The sequence below is a fragment of the Phyllopteryx taeniolatus genome, chromosome 4, assembly GCF_024500385.1.
Source record: "Phyllopteryx taeniolatus isolate TA_2022b chromosome 4, UOR_Ptae_1.2, whole genome shotgun sequence".
NCBI classification, from domain to species: domain Eukaryota; kingdom Metazoa; phylum Chordata; class Actinopteri; order Syngnathiformes; family Syngnathidae; genus Phyllopteryx; species Phyllopteryx taeniolatus.
This window is the reverse complement of record NC_084505.1, coordinates 21,068,421-21,088,308: the sequence shown is the minus strand read 5'-3', so window position 1 is coordinate 21,088,308 and position 19,888 is coordinate 21,068,421. Positions and strand designations below refer to the sequence as shown.

The following is a 19,888-nucleotide window of genomic DNA, read 5'->3' as shown; positions in this document are numbered from 1 at the left end:
CAGGTCAATACATTTACTATACCATGAGTGAGGAAGTGTTAGTGTGCAAAATCAAAAAGACTGTAATTAAAAACACATTGACAAATCAGAATGATATTATACTGTCTATTTTATTACTATATTACTTTTTTTTGTTTTCAGTCAGAAACAAATTTTTATGCATTTACCGAAATCCATTTAGTTGTTCTTTTTTGTTTTCTTTTCTTTGAATACTCAGTATTGACCATAAGGGGAGTTTCATTCATTCATTTGTTAGTTTTATAATAGTCTAAAGATTGTATATACAGCATTTATGGGGTGGTGGTTTGTACCATTACATTATAAAGGTGTTTTTCTAGATTCCATTTTTTTTAATTTAAACACACACATTTCAAAGGCATTCGTTTGGTTCATTGAAGACTCTCAAATGTTCCTGTAGTGTGAATGTGAGTGTGGAATGGTTGGTTGTCTCTTTGTGCCATGCGATTGGCTGTCACCCAGTCCAAAAGGTGTACCCTGCCTCTCGCCAAAAGTCACGTGGGATCGGCTACAGTTTAATGACGATGGAGAGATTAAACAGGCGAATTTGTTTGGAAAATCTGGCTGGGGTTGCTAAAAAAAAAAAAAAAAAAGAAAGTCCACTAGAGGGCAGCACAAATCCACAAATCATCTGTTACCTTCATGCTGTCTGCCATTGTTTTTGTTTTCTTTTGTTTTACATGGTTTACATGTTGTGGCTTGAAGGCTTCATGGTAGGAAATTGATTTTGTGTTGAATATCTTTTACTATTGCCAGTGGTTAACCTATTTTGACACTTGTAAAATTACGAATTAAGAATGCCAAGAATGTTGTGTGTGTGAACCCTGCACAGTGCACAACAGATCACTCTGTTTTGGCTGGTGTGCATAGATGGTTGCTTTTAGGTCATGAAAGAAAAATATCTTTTTTATTCCATTGGTAATATTTTGAAAGGAAACTTTTCAATCATACAGAGGAAATGTTCATTTTTAATATTTTGCTTTGTGAAAAAGGCATCACAAAAATGTCATTGTCATACTCATTTGGAATCCCGCACACCCCCTGGAGGGCACTTGCGCCACACTCTGGTAATCCCTGACAACTAACATTTCTCCACTCTCCTCAGCCACACGCAGACTGACTTATTGCATCAATCAGTTCACCTTTGACCTATTTATCCTCCCTCCTGCAGATGAATAGGGCACAACCGTCCTGGGATAGAAGGCACCTGAATGGTTTAGTCCGCTGCTAAACTCAGGCGGATTACGCAGCCAGGGGCTTTGCTCCAGTGACTCGACTGCTGGAAACCTGTCAAAAGCAAACACGACAATGTGCTAAATAAATAATACTCAAGTAGAGTCAAGCGGCAGACTAATAGGAGCTTCAGAGCATCTGTGTTTTGGTTGTTATTGAATCCAAAACTAACACAAATTAGGAATTCGGAGAACACTTGGAAGCAGCAAGCAGTAAGCAGTAAGGGATACATTTGGGCGGCAATTGCTGCATGTGTGTGTGTGTCTCTGGGAAGAGTTTATTATCCTAAAAGGTGAGTCTACGGCTCTCTTCTTCTTCTTTGTGTGCATATGTGCAATAACTGTCAGTGTCACTTCTGCATCTCCATAACGGGTGCCGAGTTAGTTCTATCCGGCCCACGGGATGAATTTGAAGGTAAGAAAATACGCTAGCAATTCTGCGGTGATTAGTTTTGGGAGTCGATTTAGGTTTTGAGAATGATTATGCATGTGGAAAATGGGTGTTAAAATAATCCATACCTCGTCATAAATTCATTCCATTTTAAAGTGAAATACTAAATACCTGTGACTCAGACCTGCTGCAACGGAAAAACTGTGACCCTGTGTCGGGTTTTGAGGCTCCACATGCAATCAACTGTAGTGTATTATTTTTCTTTGAACCACAAAAACAGGGCATGGGTGTCAAAGAAGAAGTGTATGGCCACAAAGACGAGAAAACAGGCGACAACAAGGAGAGTGTGTGGATACTTTGATTCACAATTATCAATCGTCCCATTCACTGACTGCATGCTTGCATTTCAGCAACAGAGACTCTCCATGCTTTGCTTTCTAGCCATAAGTACATATATATATATATATATATGTACGTGTGTGTGTGCGTAGACCCTGCACAGTGCACTTGTATTGCTTTGCAATAAAACAAAGGAAAAAACACCAATATATTGTTATTTCTGTTGAAAATGATGATGACTGGTCTGGCTCACTTCCATCAACCCATCAAACTTGGCTGTATGCGACCCCTTAACTACAATCGCTTTGACACCCCTGACTCAGTGTGCAGAGTGCTTCACTTTTCCGCATTTTGTTATATTATAGCCTTATCGCAAAATGGATTAAGTTCCTCATTCATCGGATGCAAGTCTGGGCTCAGTTTGGAGCTTCATGGCAAGGGATGTGATGTGATTTCTTTTTCTTTTTTCTTTTTTCTGAAATTTCACACACACACAAAAATATGTCTTTTTGCATATCATATTTACTGGGTCTTGGGAATAGATTTTTTAGGAATAAAATGAATTCAATCCATTTCTTAAGAAAACTGTAACATAACAATATTATTGAAAAAGTGAAACACTGAGAATACTTTCCACATGCCCTGTACTTAGCCTCTGGTTACTTTATCAGGCAGATAAAAAGAGAACTCACTTTTGATATCCAAATAAAATCATGTATTTTTCTTAATGACAGTTTCCAGTTTTGACATAAGTGGATGTTTTGTTTGGACAAACAAAGTAAAAAGACCTTAACTTCCTTCATTGTTGATGTCTTCCTGGCTGAACAGACAGAGGTTCTTGTGGGTCATCATCGAAGTTATGTTTCCTAAAAAGGAACAGGGAAGATTCAGGGTCAAATTCTTCATCCTTCAAAATCCTGCAAAGACACAACAATCATGTAAGACGACAGGGTCCTAAAAGCAGTCTGCTAACTCATTCACCCCAAATGTCTACATATATTTGGATTGTACCAATGCCTGCTGCACGAGGGTCTTTAATCTCCTTCTGTTGCTCCCCCCCCCCCCCTTCCCCCTTAATTAATTGGATTAATTGACCCATTTCTTGATGACAGAAGCCACAAATCTACCAATAGGATTTGCAGCTTTACCTGAGCACAATCAGGGAAGGAATTCCAAAGATTTGTTTTGATAAATATTTTCCTCTAGCAGGCTCATTAGTTACTAAATGCTCGTGATTTTAGAAACTACGCACAATTCAATGCACTGGGTGAGGCATGGAGCTCAGTTAGCATATAAAGAATTTTTGGTTTTTCGACACCTTATTTTACTCGGTTTATGAAGTCACAACAGAAGCGTACCAAAGAGTAAACGTGTCATAACCTAACAGGATACACAGGAAAAGCTGTCTGACTGTTGTTTTGCTAATATTGTTGTTTTTGTAACTATAGACAGTATTTAAAGAGTAGTGGCTGTAATTGGCTACAACAAAGAAAATTGATTGTTAAATCAATATAAAATATTTCTGATCAAAAATGTTCATAATCATAAATATATTCATGCTAAAATATAAAAAGAAATAAAAAAGAATACAAATAAACAATGAATACAAATATAATTGAAACATTGAAATACAATAATGACAAAACAATAAAACATTTTGAAAATAATTTAATGAATAAAAGCGAGTGAATACAACACAAATTAAATAACAATTTGAAAAACACAGATTAGTTTAAAAATGAAAGAAAAACAGATACAAATATAATATGAAAAATAAACAAAATACTAAAAAACTGTTGTTTTGGTTTTCTTCGGATGTTTTATATATATTTTTTGTGTGACTTCACCATAGAAGGGTTCCGGTGAGGAAAAGTGGGATGATAACCATAAAACAGGAAAAGTATACCAAAAAAAAAAAACCATAAACACAAGAATTCCATCCATCCATTTTCTGAGCCGCTTCTCCTCACTAGGGTCGCGGGCGTGCTGGAGCCTATCCCAGCTGTCATCGGGCAGGAGGCGGGGTACACCCTGAACTGGTTGCCAGCCAATCGCAGGGCACATAGGAACAAACAACCATTCACACTCACAGTCATGCCTACGGGCAATTTAGAGTCTCCAATTCATGCATGTTTTTGGGATGTGGGAGGAAACCGGAGTACCCGGAGAAAACCCACGCAGGCACGGGGAGAACATGCAAACTCCACACAGGCGGGGCCGGGGATTGAACCCGGGTCCTCAGAACTGTGAGGCTGACGCTCTAACCAGTCCGCCACCGTGCCGCCAACACAAGAATTGTGGTTTTGAAAATGTTTTCACGACTTTAGGGAAAATATGTACTATTCCTAAAGACGAGTTATTTTTCTCATGTCGAAGCCTAATTGCCGAAGTCATTTTTTTTTTTTTTTACATTTTAGGAAAACAAGAAATACACATTCAACAACCAAGGAGAGTCCAGTTGGCTCGATTCAACCTTTGCAGATGCACCCTTCCGGCAAAGGCCCAAACAACACCTACAGTACAGCTTGGCAGCGGATGCAGCAGATGCCAGTCTTGGCCTAAAAGTGTCATCATAATAATAATAATAATAATAATATAATAGGGCACTGTCTATCGCTAGTTGGGCTTTGGCAGACGTTAAAAGGTGCATTGCATAACACACACCAGCTTCCCTGCTTCATGCCCTCAAAAGGAGAAGGAAGAGAGGTGCATGGCAATCCTGGCTGCACAAGTGAGATGAAGTGCCAAAGAAGAAGCATGACAGGAAATACATCAATTAATTTGGATGCAGATGACAAAGGAAAACAATTTAGAAACCATTTTCCCACAGGAAATCACGGCAATCGCAATTATAACACCCCGGTCACATGTTGCTAGGCGGAATTCGTAGGGCACGATTAAAACTGCCCATTAGCCGGTCGCAAGCCAAACTTCACTGGACTCAATTATAACTGCCCACTCACTTACCACCAGGCAGACTTCGTAGGGCTCAAGTATACCTGCCCATTCTCTCTTGCTAGTTAGATTTAGTATTTTATTACAATTTCCTACCCACTTGTCACTAGGCAGAATTTATAGGGCATAATAACATGTGCGCGGCCACTTGTCGCTAGGCGGAATTCGCAGGATCCAATTATAACTGCCCGGCTATCGACAAGCGTGCAGCCAGTTCTAATCGAGCCCTACGAATTCTGCCTGGTGTCAAGCAAGGGGGCAGTTATAACCAAGCCCTATGAATTCTGCATCGCGACAGGTTACAATTAAGCCTTATGAATTCTGCCTAGCAACAAGTGCCAATTAAGGGAGCCTTCAATGATTTGAGGCATTTGACTGATTGTTTCAAAATGTTGTGTTTGTGTTTTATTCCTACCTATCCCTACAAATTGCATACATGATAAGTATTGCTAAAACAATTAGCTACATGCTAAACCAAAAGATTCGCAAGGCAGCAGAACAGGTTGCTGGCCAGTGTTGGGAAAGTTCATTTTGTACAAGAACGAGTTCAAAGTTCAGTTCACTGTTCCGAAAATGAAATAGTTCACTTTGTAGTTCATAATTCAAACTTTTGAACTAAGTTCACCATTCCATAAAAGTACCAGTTCATAGTTCTTTTTTGTTTTTTCTCAATATGTTGCCACCTATTCAGTCCACACGAGTAGCCAGCTGCAGCTTTCACCCTACAATCTCAAAAACATGAGGAAAAACTTGGTTGGTTGAATGGTCTTTTTTAAAGTGAGGAATTAAGACCAAAAAAATGACATTTGAAGAAATGCAACATAATGACAGGAACGATGGTGAAAGGATATTGATAACTTTGCACTCCTCGAAGCTCTGGCTGGCTATATTAACAAAATATTAGATTTCGATTCTTACATTACAAAACAAAATAAATTCTGTATCACGACAGTGTAATCGTACAGTCGTAACTAAAGCATTCTGATACAAACAATAATTTTCCTAGTAATCATTTTTTACAGTTATGTACTGTATTACAAAAGAACACGTGCACTCCCATTTAAGCAGTGGCCCTGAACGCACTTCGCGTTCACACGAGGCTGTGATGTGCCTGCCATGAATGGCGCCGTGGCCAAACTGAATCGGTTGCCAAATATCCGCCAACATATGAAGGCTCGTCTTGAAATTCTGCCCATAAAAGTTATGAACACAATCGGTGATCAAGGGCAGCCTTGGCAGAGTCCAACCCTCAACGAGAACGAGTCCGACTTACTGCCAGATATGCGGACCAAACTCTGAGGGACCGAACAGCCCGTATCAGGGGGTTCGGAACCCCATACTCCCGAAGCAACCCCCACGGGACTCCCCGAGGGACACGGTCGAATGCCTTCTCCAAGTCTACAAAACACACGGCCGGGCCCCCATGGGTGCAGGCCCGGCCACCAGGCCCCACTTCCGGGCTGGCCTGGCTCCAGAGGGAGGCCCCGGTGACCCGCGTCTGGGCAAGGGAAAACTGAGTCCATTGTTTGTCATCATCATAAGGGGTCTTTGAGCCCTGCTTTGTCTGGTCCCTCACCTAGGACCTGTTTGCCATGGGTGACCCTAGCAGGGGCATAAAGCCCCAGAGAACTTAGCTCCTAGGATCATCTTGACACGCAAACCCCTCCACCACGATAAGGTGACGGTTCAAGGAGGGGAACAAGTCATCGGTAGTTATAATTGAGCTCTATGAATCTAAAACCTAAAATACTACTTCTTCTTCTTATTATTATTATTATTATTAATATTGTTATTATTATTATTAATGATAACATATTAATAATAATAATAAAAGATGGAGACATGATACAAGTGCTGCAGACATGAGGCAGTTAACTTGCTCTTAAGACATTAAAGCGCACTAATAAATGGCGCTGATATGATATCATTGCCAGACCATAACTTCATGTAGTCATACCCCATTTAGGACCACCACGCCGCCTTCGAACACTGACCAGACTGCTGAACTTCACCATATCAGTTGTTCCAAATGTGGATCCCTTTGAGAGTGAAAAGATGTGAGGACGCTGCGATAAAAACAACACTGGTGTGCCGGGCTGCCGGTTTCACTTTATGGATGGCATCTATGCATGTGAAAAGAGCCAAGAGGGGCTTTAATATGAGCTTGATGTGGATGAAGTTATAGTTGTGGTTGTAATAAAGGTCATTCGGGCATTCATCTTCCGTTCCGCTTATCCTATCCCAGCTATCTTCGGGCGGGAGGCGGGGTACACCCTGAAAATAAAATGAAAAAGTCTTCCAGAAATGTCATTTTGGTTGAATAATGTGAGCTCTTTTTAGTCTTTGCTAATAAAAAAAACAACAACAACTATGAAATACACTTTGAGATGGTGGCGCTGCTGCGATAATGATTGGCATGTGAGGCCATCCAATGATTGTGCTGTGCTTGAAATGCTGGCCAATCATGGCACAGGAAGATTGAAGAAACCTCTGGCTCTACTTATCCAATACGTTTACTCATTTCTAGATTAACTTTCTTTAAATATATATGTAAATATGCAGATGATTTTCAAATACAATGGAACCTTACAAATTGTATTTGTTCCATGACCCGATCACAAACTGAAATGTTCTCAAACCAAGGTAATGTTTCTCATTAAAATTAATAGACTTAATCCATTCAAGTTATAAGAATATACAAAGTTATACCTACGGTGGTCGGCTGGTTAGCACATCTGCCTCACAGTTCTGAGGACCAGGGGTTCAAAGTTTGCATGTTCTCCCCGTACCTGCGTGGGTTTTCTCCGGGTACTCCGGTTTCCTCCCACATTCCAAAAACATGCATAATTGATCATTGGAAGACACTAAATTGCCCTTAGGTGTGAATGTGAGTGCGAATGGTTGTTTGTGTATACGTGCCCTGCGATTGGCTGGCGACCAGCTCAGGGTGGACCCCGCCGCTTGCCTGAAGATAGCTGGGATAGGCTGGTCCAGCACACCTGCGTCCCTAGTGAGGATAAGCTGTACAGAAAATGGATGGATATCTGCACCTTTTTTTGAATTGGTGTGTGGTGACCAATAATGGGTAAAAACAAACTTTATTATGAAGAAACAACACGGCGCGTTCGCAAATAAATCACTAAGTAACATCTTAGCTTTCCAGCCTACAGTATTGTTTACCAGTGGGACAGCCAGAAAATATTCTGTGGGCTTTATTTTAGGGTGGTCGCGGCCACCCCATAGCTCCACCCCTGCTGTTTATGTTCGCCTGGCTACCGCTGGCCCAAAATGACTGCCTTATCCCACAATGCAAAGTGAATGGTGTTGCATTGTGGGATGTGGTGGGCTAGTGGTATCCATGGTGAATATAAACAAGGCTGTTTAGTCACACGAGTGAAAGATGGCATGTTAAAATGTAAGAAAGGGAAGGGGATTTGAAGAAAGGGAATCATGTTGAATATGCTCTCATATGGAAATGATATTGCTGAAAAATGTAGAATATGTTGTTGAAAATGCTGAATTTTGAGGGGAAAAATGTGGAATTGTGAGAAATGTGGGACTTTTTGGATTGAGAAAAATACCTTCGAACATGTTGAAGTTTGATTTTGAGAAATGTGGATGTAATTGTGAAAAAAATGGAGGAATAATAATAAAAATAGCAATAAAGAGGATAATAGGAATAACGTGTTCACAAAATAAGGGTTTTCACAACTCTCTTGGTGTTAGCAAAAAGTTGCTAACAGGCTAACTGTTGCCCATTGCCATGGTTACAGCGCACCTTGCTTTGGCTCTTGATAGACAGTACAACATAGAGAAGCCATTTTGCGCAATACTGGTCAATACTCACACAAAAACACACGGAACATTGGGGCGGGGGGCGTAAAAGGACATGCTCTCGCCTTCACCGCCTCCCGTGAGGGTGCTTGCCCTCGTCGCCAGGGAGAGATAGAGAGCAGGCAGGAGAAGAGTGGAAGCCGAAGGGCGAGCGAGGGAGCGGCGGGCGGGGGCACCATACAATTTAGCCGCATTGCTATCCGACCACCCGGTGACTAACCCCCCTCTTCCTCCCTTTGAGAGGTGGGAGTTGTCTCCCTCATTGAATCCACCAGGCAGGCTACTAGTCAGCAGGTGGACGGCCGCTTGCCTCGTTCGCTCCTCGCGGGTGTGCGGTGTTGTTTACGTGCGTAATTGAGTGTTAAAGTGAGGTCTTATTGTGTGACATGGAGGACGCCTACAAGCTAGCCAGGACGAGGCTGCTTTGCTAAGGTAGGCACCTTACCTCACCTCACCTCACCTATCGTCATCTTTTTTATTTATTTTTTTATTTTTTCTTCAACCACTATTCGAGCAAATTAATATTATTTCAATTTATTTGAATTTCTTTTTACGCGCTACTACTAGCCGAAGTGACCCTTGGATGTCCGCCCCAGAGACCGGGACAGACGAGCACGGGCAAGCCGGCCGAGGTCGCTTGTGTTGTCTACGCGGTGCGTTCAATTGAGCCGCTCTTTTTCCTCTTTTTTTTTATTTTATTTTTTTTACATTTATAGAAGAGAGAAGATATATATATATATATATATATATATATATATATATATATACATACACACACACACACACACACACACACACACACATATATATATATATATATATATATATATATATATATACACACACACACACACACACACACACACATACATACATACATACATACATACATACACACATATACATACACTAAAAGGATCCATCTGTTCTCTTCTTTAAGGACCGGAAGGATTAAGACGTGGAGTGATACCGCAAACAAAAGCCTTCTAATGGTCAGATTGGCTGGTTTAATCCCTCAGTGTCGCATAATCGCTATAGTCATCAGGCTGCATACTGTAAAATGCATCCAGTATAAGGGTAATGATTCACAAGTTAAACATATACAGTGCCGTGAAAAAGTATTGGCCCCCGTCTCATATTCTTATATTTCTGCATATTTTCCACACTTTAATGTTTAAGATCATCAAACAAATGTAAATATCAGACAAATATAATCCAATCCAGACAAATATAATTAAATCCAAGTTTTTAATTTCCATCCATCCATTGGTTTGGTGTGTTTGTGTTATTGGCGCGCAGGCCCTAATATGTAACTATTGTTTGTATGCTTTTTTTTAATGATTAAACGTAATACTGTATCTTAGTGCAAATTATTTTGTAGAGCCACAAGTTTAGGCTCCGGGGACCCTACTTTGAGAACCACTTAACACCTCAGTGTGTTAAACAGATACATTGTGGTAATCTACCACTATGCTACTCGACTATTTACCCTCTGTTTAACCCTCTTATTTTGAATTGTTAAAGGAATTCCAACTTGGCTGTACAAAATAACACATTTCCTATGATATTTGGACCCTCATGACATCAATTGAAACTTACTGGTATAACTGGTATGAAGAGGTGTTGGTAAAACAAGAAGGTTTATCTGTCAGAGCCGTCTGAATGGTGGTGGTGGGAGGTGACGATCCGGGACAGTGGGAAAAGTGTAACACTATCACTCCAGGAACGTCACGCCACTCCCATTGTGGCCTACCTGGTCTGTGTGCTATTCTGCAAAGTATCAGTCATATAGTATTTAATGTAGTATAATTGTTTTATATCGCCTGGGCGTTTATGCTAGTAAAATAACTTAAAGACAGATTTTATGCATTGTAGTCATTAAAAGTCTTGCTTGTAAACAGCGGTGGACCTGCCAGTTTGTTTGGATTGAGTGTTTGAGTGTGAGTGTGTGTGTGTGTGTGTTTGTATGTGTGTGAGAGTGTGTGTGTGGTAGCTGTTGTAATTTAAGATTTTTACCATAAAAAATAATGGGGTCAGCAATAATCTGGTCCTTGGTCACAATGTTGCCATCACCATGTTTTTATGGGTAATTACTTTTTAGTACGCTTTCGTGCAAAAATTGCACAATCCAAGCCGTTAACAGGAGACATGACATTTCGCCGCCTTTGCCTTTTACACAGAAATCAACGAAGACAGGATATTAAGTAAATAGACTTGTTGGACAAAAGCTTTCAATGCATTGCAAAAGGGGTGAATGTTTGGTGTCAGACTTTGCACCTCTCTCCTGGCACTGTGCTATACTAGTGGTGTAACTAGTGGACGCTTCATCACCTTAAAATCTTAACACTCCAAGACACCAAGTTGCTTATATTTACCTTAAAACCTCAACACTCAAAAAATGCTTATATTCACCTCAAAATGTTAAAGAAACTCAAAGACTAGGCCTGTCACGATAACAAATTGTGGAGGATGACATATTTTCCGGCGGCACGGTGGACGACTGGTTAGAGCGTCAGTCTCACAGTTCTGAGGAGCCGGGTTCAATCCCCGGTCCCGCCTGTGTGGAGTTTGCATGTTCTCCCCGTGCCTGCGTGGGTTTTCTCCGGGCACTCCGGTTTCCTTCCACATCCCAAAAACATGCATTAATTGGGGACTCTAAATTGCCCGTAGGTGTGAATGTGAGTGCGAATGGTTGTTTGTTTGTATGTGCCCTGCGATTGGCTGGCAATCAGTTCAGGGCGTACCCCGCCTCCTGCCCGATGACAGCTGGGATAGGCTCCGGCACGCCTGCGCCCCTAGTGAGGAGAAGCGGCTCACAAAATGGATGGATGGATGGATGGACATATTTTCCCAAAAAAACTGTGATGATAAATGATAAGGTCGTTGTTTTTTTTCCTGCCTCGTGGCTGGACCAGCTGTACGTGTCTACTGGAACTTTAATTAAAGAGACATAACATGAGATCATCTTTAATCCTGTGTGGGGAACTCTGTTTACAGCATGCAGTAAAGAAAAAGACCCTTAACATGCTTAAAGTTGCCTTTAAACCTCAACACTCAAGGACACTCCAAGGCACTTTTCGTCACTTTAAAAACTAAACACTCAAAGAGATGTCTCAATGCTTATTCTACATTTTTATTCTCTTTTGAAGGACAGCAAGTGGGGGGGGGGGGAAGATGGATTCTTTGGAAGAGGCAGTTGTTGGAAATTCCCCTATTATTATTGTTTTATTATTATTATTATTTCTTTTTTTGCTTGCATTGCTTGGACAGTATGAATTTTGTTTCTTTTACGTCAGGCACCTTGTTGGGCAGCTAAGGCATCCTTGGGAAGATGTGTGTATTCCGTTTGTGGCAGACGGCTTTTTTTTTTTTTTTTTAATCATCGATGATGTCTGCGTTTGTGATGAAATATCAGACAGAAGTATCTCAGGCAGTATAATGCAGACAGAGTTAAGTCATTCCCTATTACTGCTGCAGTTTATCCCTTGCATGTCAGGCACATTTCTGGGCAGCAAAGTGGTCCTTGGAAAGATGTTTTTTTTTGCTCAACATATTCAAAACAGAGAAAGAGACATCCTCGAAAAGATTTATGGAGTATGTTTGCGACAATTATTTTTCACTTTACACAATAATTATTGTATGATTATTTTCAGCTACAAAACATTAAAATAATATGTTATAAACCTGAGACAATTGGCTGCGCTCCACCGACTGCTTGGTAAAATGTGTCATTTCCGCCACGTCGTTTTCGGTGCGCTACCAAGTGAGCCAGCGTGAGAATTAATACAGTAGTCACTAAATATATAAGATAGAATACTAAAATCGTGTCATCTTTCATAGTGGCTTGGGTGAAAAGGACTTTGATTTAAACAAAAAACTACCGGTAGTTACATACTCTAGCTTTAAAGTTGCCTTAAAAACTAAACTCTCAGAGACACTTAGGCGTCTTAAAAATGCCACACTATGTCACTTAGTCACCTACAAACCTCAACATTCAAAGACACTCCAAGAGGGGTATAGTATGTAGCAGGATAGCTACTATTTGAGGAAATACGATGCAATGAAATTCAATTCAGTGGTCTTTGTCTTTGGTCCATAAACATTACTGGTGGGTATGGCTTAAAAATGATGTGGCATCAAATCCTTTTGCTCAGATAGCCGTCAATGCTAAGTCGTTAATGGGGGACTTTGGCCCCCTTTCTGTGTTTTATTGGTCCCCTGATAGCTCTGGAGGTTACATCATTAGCGCCCATCGCTTGTCAGCTTTTCGCCATTCCTCCGTGATCCCTGGCACGTGAGCAGGAGGTCTGGGAAACTGCAGCTGTTCTGGTCGTCACGTCCTGGCCGTTGCTGCCCGAGCGCCGCCAGGATCCCTTGGCCAAGTGTGCCTGTGTCGATTTGATTCCCCCGTATTACCGCTTTGTCACCAACACACTTGTCGAGCCACCAGTTATTTGTTTTTTTTACTTTTTAGCACTGTGTGGAGGCCCTTTTTTGAGCTCTCTGTACGCCTGTGGCGACATGACTGATTTGCATATTCAGCCTAAGGTGATGTCGTTGCTTTGTCCCGTCTGATAAAGCTGGAGTCACATTTGCATCGCAGCTTAGCGCTACAGCTGACTGCAATAACCGGCCAACCAGGGCATTCTGTCAATGTGTGTTAAACACCAACTAATGAAACCTCTGAGAGATTAAAAAAATGCTAGGTGTGGGATACCCACCCATGCACCACAACCGGTTGGGTAGTGGTAAAGAGTAAGACAGGCTAGTACGAAAACACTATAGTAGTTGCTTTAGTTATAGAAATGATAAATGGTGGGTGTTTTGTACAACAGGGATGAGGCGTAGTCACCTTAAAAACTCAACATTAAAAGATGCTTGTTCTCGCGCTCTCTCTCTCTCTCTCTCTCTCTCTCTCTCTCTCTGTATACATATATACACACACACGCGTGTATGTATATACTGTATGTATATATTTATATGGATTTGATTTCTTCCATAGTAGACAATACATTTACATTTAAAAGTCTTTTTTAAATGTATAATGACTCAATGCAGATGTGTAATTGGTGGATGACTACTCGACTCTGCTCATCTCTAAACAACACCATGGATTAATTGGCTGGTTAAATGCAACCTGTGGGGCACAAGTTTGCTTGCCACAATTTCCACTTTTATTTGCTACTGTAAGTCGCATTAGCGAATGTAACTGTAGCCAGCGAGGCTGTGCGGATGTACGGTGTGAAACCTCACTCGTCTTCCAACCAGCGACACTGTGGCAGGCCCAGGTGTGACTGGACAGCCCAGGATTGCCCGTCACTCTTTTAACTCTTTGACGATACCATTCAGCGGGCTGTTTGGCCACACTGTCTATTATATCAGGCTTTGCAGACATAGTTTCTAGCATCTTTCGGCTTGCCCTAACCGTCGTCTATGTAAGCAACATGTTTCTACATCTCACTCAGTGGCTCTTTTTTCTTAACAAACTGTGGACTAGCGAGAACGCTTGTGGCCTTTTCGTTCTCTTCTCTGAGCACGCCTTTGGGAGTTACGCTTTTTGGGAGGCACCGCCCACCACATATAGGACTGTGGCTGGCTGCAGACGCGCACACGGTTGCCTGAAACCGGCTCAGTTACTGTCACTCTTAAAATACCGTTCTTTAAAACCCTGAAACGTTGCATTGTGTAATATAAGACTAAGCTATTTCTGTTCAATTTTGCAAAAGGTTTGTACCTCAGAATTATTTTGTCACGTGTGGCTTTTTAAAAATTCAGAAAAATAACAAAGTCTTACCTTTATTCAGCCGATATTGATCAACTTAAAATTGAATATGATTGGATCGAGACAACTCTACTGAAAGACTGCTAGGCACCTTAAAAACACAACACTCAAAAAAAGCCTCATCGACTTAAGAGTCAACACTCAAAGACACTGACACTTTGTTGCCTTAAAAAGTAAACTCTCAAAGAGACACAAAAAAAACTCCACTCCGAGATGCTTATAGTCTTTTGCCTTAAAAACTCCAAGACACTCAAAGACGCTTAGTCGCCTTAACAACTCAACTCTCAACGGCATTTGAAGCACCTTAAAACTGCTAGTGACACTCCAAGATGTGTCGTCACCTGAAAACCATACCACCCCAAGACGCTCATAGTAGCCCTATAAACTTAAACCTCAAAGATGCGTAGTCATCTTCAAAACTCAACTCTCAAAGACGCTTAGTCACCTTAACAACTCAACTCTCAACGGCATTTGAAGATGTTTTAGTCACCTTCAAACTGCTAGTGACACTCCAAGATGTGTCGTCACCTGAAAACCATACCACCCCAAGACGCTCATATAAACTTAAACCTCAAAGATGCGTAGTCATCTTCAAAACTCAACTCTCAAAGACTCTTAGTCACCTTAAAAACTCAACACAAAAAGACCCAAAGACTATGGTGTTGTGGTGTTTTGGCTGGAGTTTTCCAAAAACGGACTTAACATCAAAATGCGTATTATTGACTATTTTATATTTCTACCCACTGTATTCATGTTTTTGTCTTTTGCAGCTCTTGTTTTAAAGTGATACGCACATGGTTCATGACTATACACTATCCATTTTCCCTCGCATTGTGCCTTCACTGCACACATTGTGACTTCATTTTCTTTGGTCCAGTGCTGCGAAGGGACGAGGCGGCGGCGGCGGCGGCTGCAGTCGCAGACGGTGCGCTGCACAGTAGCCGCTCGGATTGGTTTTAGGTGTCAGGGGTCTTAATATGAGATGCTAATAGCAGTCGTTACATCATCCTTCTGGGAATAGCAGCCCGTCTTCAGGTCTGACTGTGTGTATAGTTGGCTTGCGTGTGGTCACGTCCAAATATATATGCTCCCGGATGACTTACACAGCAGTAAAATAATCAACGACGTGAGGCGAGTCGACGTATGAGCAAGTTAAATGTATCCGTAGTGAGACACAATCTGCATAGATACACTACCTCAGTAACTCCAGCTCACATTTATTCAGATTTTGAAGCAGTTGCTGCTCCCTCCCTCTTCTGGAGTATGTTTCACAGGACAGCCAGAGAAAAAGCAAAACAATGTAATGTGGATTCCTTGCTTGACTTTATCTGTCGATCTGTTTGCATCAAGTATTGCGGAAAACCTACAAAAAAGCAAGCATCTGGCTCACAGTTCTGAGGACTGGGGTTCAAATTCCGGCCCCGCCTGTGTGGAGTTTGCATGTTCTCGCCGTGCCTGCGTGGGTTTTTTCCGGGAACTCCGCTTTCCTCCCACATCCCAAAAACATGCATTGTAGGTCGATTGAAGAATCTAAATTGCCCGTAGGTGTGAATGTGAGTGCGAATGGTCGTCTGTTTCTATGTGCCCTGCGATTGGCTGGCGAACAGTTCAGGGTGTACCCCGCCTCTCGCCCGAAGATAGCTGTGATAGGCTCCAGCCCTCTGCGACCCTAGTGAGGAGAAGCGGTAAAGAAAATGGATGGATGGATGGATAGAAAGAGCCTCAATTTATTCACAAATGTTTGCTATTATATAGTAGCAGGGTCCACTGCAGTTCGTTCTCATTTCTTACTTCCTCGTTTTCAACCAATGACACATCCTTCGGTAAGAGGTTAGTACAGATTGGTTTTGTTTGGGTTCTTCAAAGTCAATCTGGTGATGGGATTCTGATGCTGCTGAGCGTAGAGCCGTTCCAGTTGGATACGGGGCCGCAAGTCACCTCAAAATCCTGAAAAATAAACATTTGGACATTTGTATCTCCAATCATCTTTTCCTATTTAAATGAATGGAAATGCCCTTAATCTGATCCAGTCTCCCAAAAAAACACACATTTTTCGTAACGTGTTTTTTTGATTCAGACAAATAGCACTCTGTAATATTATACTTTATTAAAAAAAAAAAAAAAAAACTCAAGTAATGACGTAATATAGAATGAAACAGGTTTTGTCACACATTCTTCTGCAATGCACACTGTGCTGCTCATCATGGTCTCTGCGCTTTGGCCACCTGGGGGCAGTATGCGACAGACACACGGCTATGCTGTACTGGAGGCTCAGCTCCCCTCTCTGCTTTTCAGTATGGCAGTAAGATTAGTCGTTCTTCGCAGAGGATAAATAATAGGTACCTGTGAGTATTATATTATCTTTCTACATGTGTTGTTCCACTGTTTGTGTGAAGATATCTGTTGCTTACAGCGTAACAACACTGCCACATGGATGCAAATTGTTAGCCCGTATGCCTATGGAGTTGCCCATTGTGTGTTAGCATTAAGGTAGCAGAGGCCATGTGTTTTTTTTCTTTTCTTTAAATACACGTCATTCTCCGTTTTACGTTTAGTTTGATCGTAAACTTCAGCTGAGAGAGGCAATAACCAGCTTGAAGCCTCCTTTTTAAGGAATAATTACTAATTATATACGTATTATATCTTTCAAACTTCCGCTTGTTGTGAAATGAGTCGAGTCTCCTGCCGTCATACAGCGATCGTATCTCAAGTTTGCGCTCACAAGTCAAAGCAAAGAAAATTGGCCCATTGACAGCTCATATCTTGAAAAACTCGTAAGCAGGATAGGGTACCTGCAAATGCAGTATAGGAATGAAGTACAAATACTTTGGAACTTCCCACAACTGCCGTTTCCCCTCTTGTAATTTGCATTCGCAATTGACTGTATGCTGTACATTGGCATAGGTCAGTGCCTAGCGTGACTGTATGGAATGTGATCAAATAAAGTGTGAGACCCTGACACAGTGTGTGGTGGCGGGGGGTAACGTTCCAGTGTCACAGACAAGCACGCCTGTGTCTGTAAATAGCAGGATCTGATCAGCGCTTCACCCAAACAGGGAACTCTCTTCTCACTCTCTCTCTCTCTCTCTCTCTCTCTCTCTCCTTCTCTCTCTCCTGTCCATTCCGAGCTCTTAACGCATGTCTGAATACAGCCCGGACAGGACGGGAGACTCATCACAACCGTCAGGAAGAAGGGAGGAAAACTTACAAGTTACAAGGATACGTGTGGGACGTCTTTACATCATTGAAAGCCTCCCCTCTTTTTGGTTTTATGACGGTAAGAGTTTAAGCTTCTCCGGAATGTTGCACATAGCCGGCCGGGTGGTCATCCCAGGGGTTAAATGTTTCAAACAATACCCAGGCTTCTGGCTTTGGATTTAAGAGGTCATCATTTAGGAACATAATTGCCTTGATGACTCATGTAGCAAAAAAAGTGGAATGCTATTCATCTCGTCTTCACAATTTAGGATTGAAAAAGGAATCTGTCACAGGAGTGTCAAGATTGAAACTTCGCTCATTTGTTAAAGTCGTCATTGGAAATTCTCATGGTTGAATAAAGTTTCAATACAAAGAAAAATAAAAAGGCTTGCGAAGCAAAAAATACAGAAAATGTAAATCTCCAGTGAAGTGTTTTGTTGTAAATCAATATTTGTATTCATTTTCTTTAGCATTTTCAAACAGTTTGCGATGTCAACTTGGCTCAAAAATATCTGTATTTTATTTTTATCGCTTATAGTAGAGATTTTTTTGGTTAACCCTCCTGTTATGTTGTTATTCAAATTGATCTTTTTAAAGTTCAGTAAAAATAGAAGTAGAATTTAAAAAAATATATATATATAAAATAGAAAAAAAAAAATTAACTTCTTGTGCCAACCTTATTTTTTGTCTATTTTACAAGTTGAAAGAGACATGAAAAGTTGTATATTAAAAACGATGCCCTCTTACCTTTTTTCACCTTGGAATCTTATTTTCTATCCTTTGTCTCCCTACTTCTGGCTTTTCTTGCACAGTAGTTTTTCCTGCTCGACAAAAGCCATCGCAGCGATGCCTCCGTTAGGCGTGCACTCTCAGGGGTGTTTAGGAATCTTACCTCAATCCCCCTGGAGATGTGTGCTGAGGCCTTGTTTTCATTTGGTCCGCACAGTGATGTGCTATTCGCGCAAACATTCCTGACAAATCAATCGTTTGTCTCCCCTAAAACCTTTTATGCGACATTTTGCCTCTGTTTACGCAAAAGTGCTGCAACCGAAAGGTCCTCTGTTGGCTTTTCAGTCTACCGTTAAAAGGTCCTAAAAATGATACAGACAACAATTAACAAAAATTGCTGTAACTCAAGGATTTCATTTTGTTAAAGGATCCTTGAAAAAGTTTCCAAAAATCTTCCATCCATTTTCTGAGCTAGCGTCGCGGGCGTGCTGGAGCCGATCCCAGCCATCATCGGGCAGGAGGCGGGCTCTACCCTGAACTGGTTGCCAGCACATACAAACAAACAAACAAACGTCCGCACTCACAATTTAGAGTTGTCAATGAACCTACCATGCATGTTTTTGGAATGCTGGAGGAAAGCGGAGTGCCCGGAGAAAACTCACGCAGGCACGGGGAGAACGTGCAAACTCCACACAGGCGGGACCGGGGATTGAATCCCGCTCCTCGGAACTGTGAGGCAGACGCTCTAACCAGTCGGCCGTGCCTCAAAAAATCTTCAATCGGTTTATCCATCCATCCACCCTCTGTACCGCTGATACGAGGGTCACGGGCGTGCTGGTGCCTTTCTCAGCCAACTCTGGGCGTGAGGCGGGGTATACCTTGAACTGGTTGCCAGCCAATTGCAGGACAAACAACAATTCACACTCACATTCACACCTGCGGGCAATTCAGAGTTGTCAATTAACCTACCATGCATGTTTATGGAATGTGGGAGGAAACCAGTGTACCAGAAGAAAACCCATGCAGGCACGGGGAGAACAAGTACACCAGTGAACCCAGTCTTCACAACTGTCAGGCAGATTTGGTAACCAGTCATCCACCGTGCCGCCCCGAAATTGGATTATAATAAATCACTTTCATTCATCCATCCATCCATTTTCTTTACCGCTTATCCTCACTCGGGTCGGGGGCTGCTGGAGCCTATCCCAGCTATCTTCGGGGGGGAGGCGGGGTACACCCTGAACCGGTCGCCAGCCAATAGCGGGGCACATAGAAACAAGCAACCATTCGCAGTCACATTCACACCTACGGGCAATTTTAGAGTCCTCAATCCACCTACCACGCATGTTTTTGGGATGTGGGAGGAAACCGGAGTGCCTAATTGTCGTGTTTACTGAATGTGATCCGTAA

At 41.8% G+C, this 19,888-nt stretch overlaps 2 protein-coding genes and 1 long non-coding RNA gene across 9 annotated transcripts in view; 1 reads left to right on the top strand and 2 right to left on the bottom strand.

Moving 5' to 3' along the window:
• Window positions 1–19,888, bottom strand: part of frg1 (FSHD region gene 1) — a 436,830-nt gene that overhangs the window by 392,984 nt on the left and 23,958 nt on the right. The window lies entirely within an intron of this gene.
• LOC133476742 (uncharacterized) lies at window positions 77–9,854 on the bottom strand. Of its 4 annotated transcripts, XR_009788140.1 has the most exons (4): window positions 8,783–8,865; window positions 7,649–7,956; window positions 2,769–2,846; window positions 77–1,305 (listed from the first exon to the last, which is right to left on the bottom strand). It is a non-coding gene; the product is annotated as an uncharacterized LOC133476742 (long non-coding RNA). The 4 variants fall into 4 exon arrangements; XR_009788141.1 differs by lacking the exons at window positions 77–1,305; window positions 2,769–2,846; window positions 8,783–8,865 and adding exons at window positions 4,930–7,209; window positions 9,678–9,854; XR_009788139.1 differs by lacking the exons at window positions 77–1,305; window positions 2,769–2,846 and adding an exon at window positions 4,930–7,209 and having other exon boundaries at window positions 7,645–7,956.
• The window catches only part of sorbs2a (sorbin and SH3 domain containing 2a), a 60,689-nt gene continuing 57,475 nt past the window's right edge, over window positions 16,675–19,888 (top strand). The window contains exon 1 of one of the 4 annotated variants that reach the window (XM_061770532.1): window positions 16,675–17,828. The gene's annotated coding sequence lies outside the window, so the exon portion shown is untranslated. The remainder of the gene's footprint in view (window positions 17,829–19,888) is intronic. The other 3 variants (XM_061770528.1, XM_061770529.1, XM_061770531.1) reach the window with 3 other exon arrangements.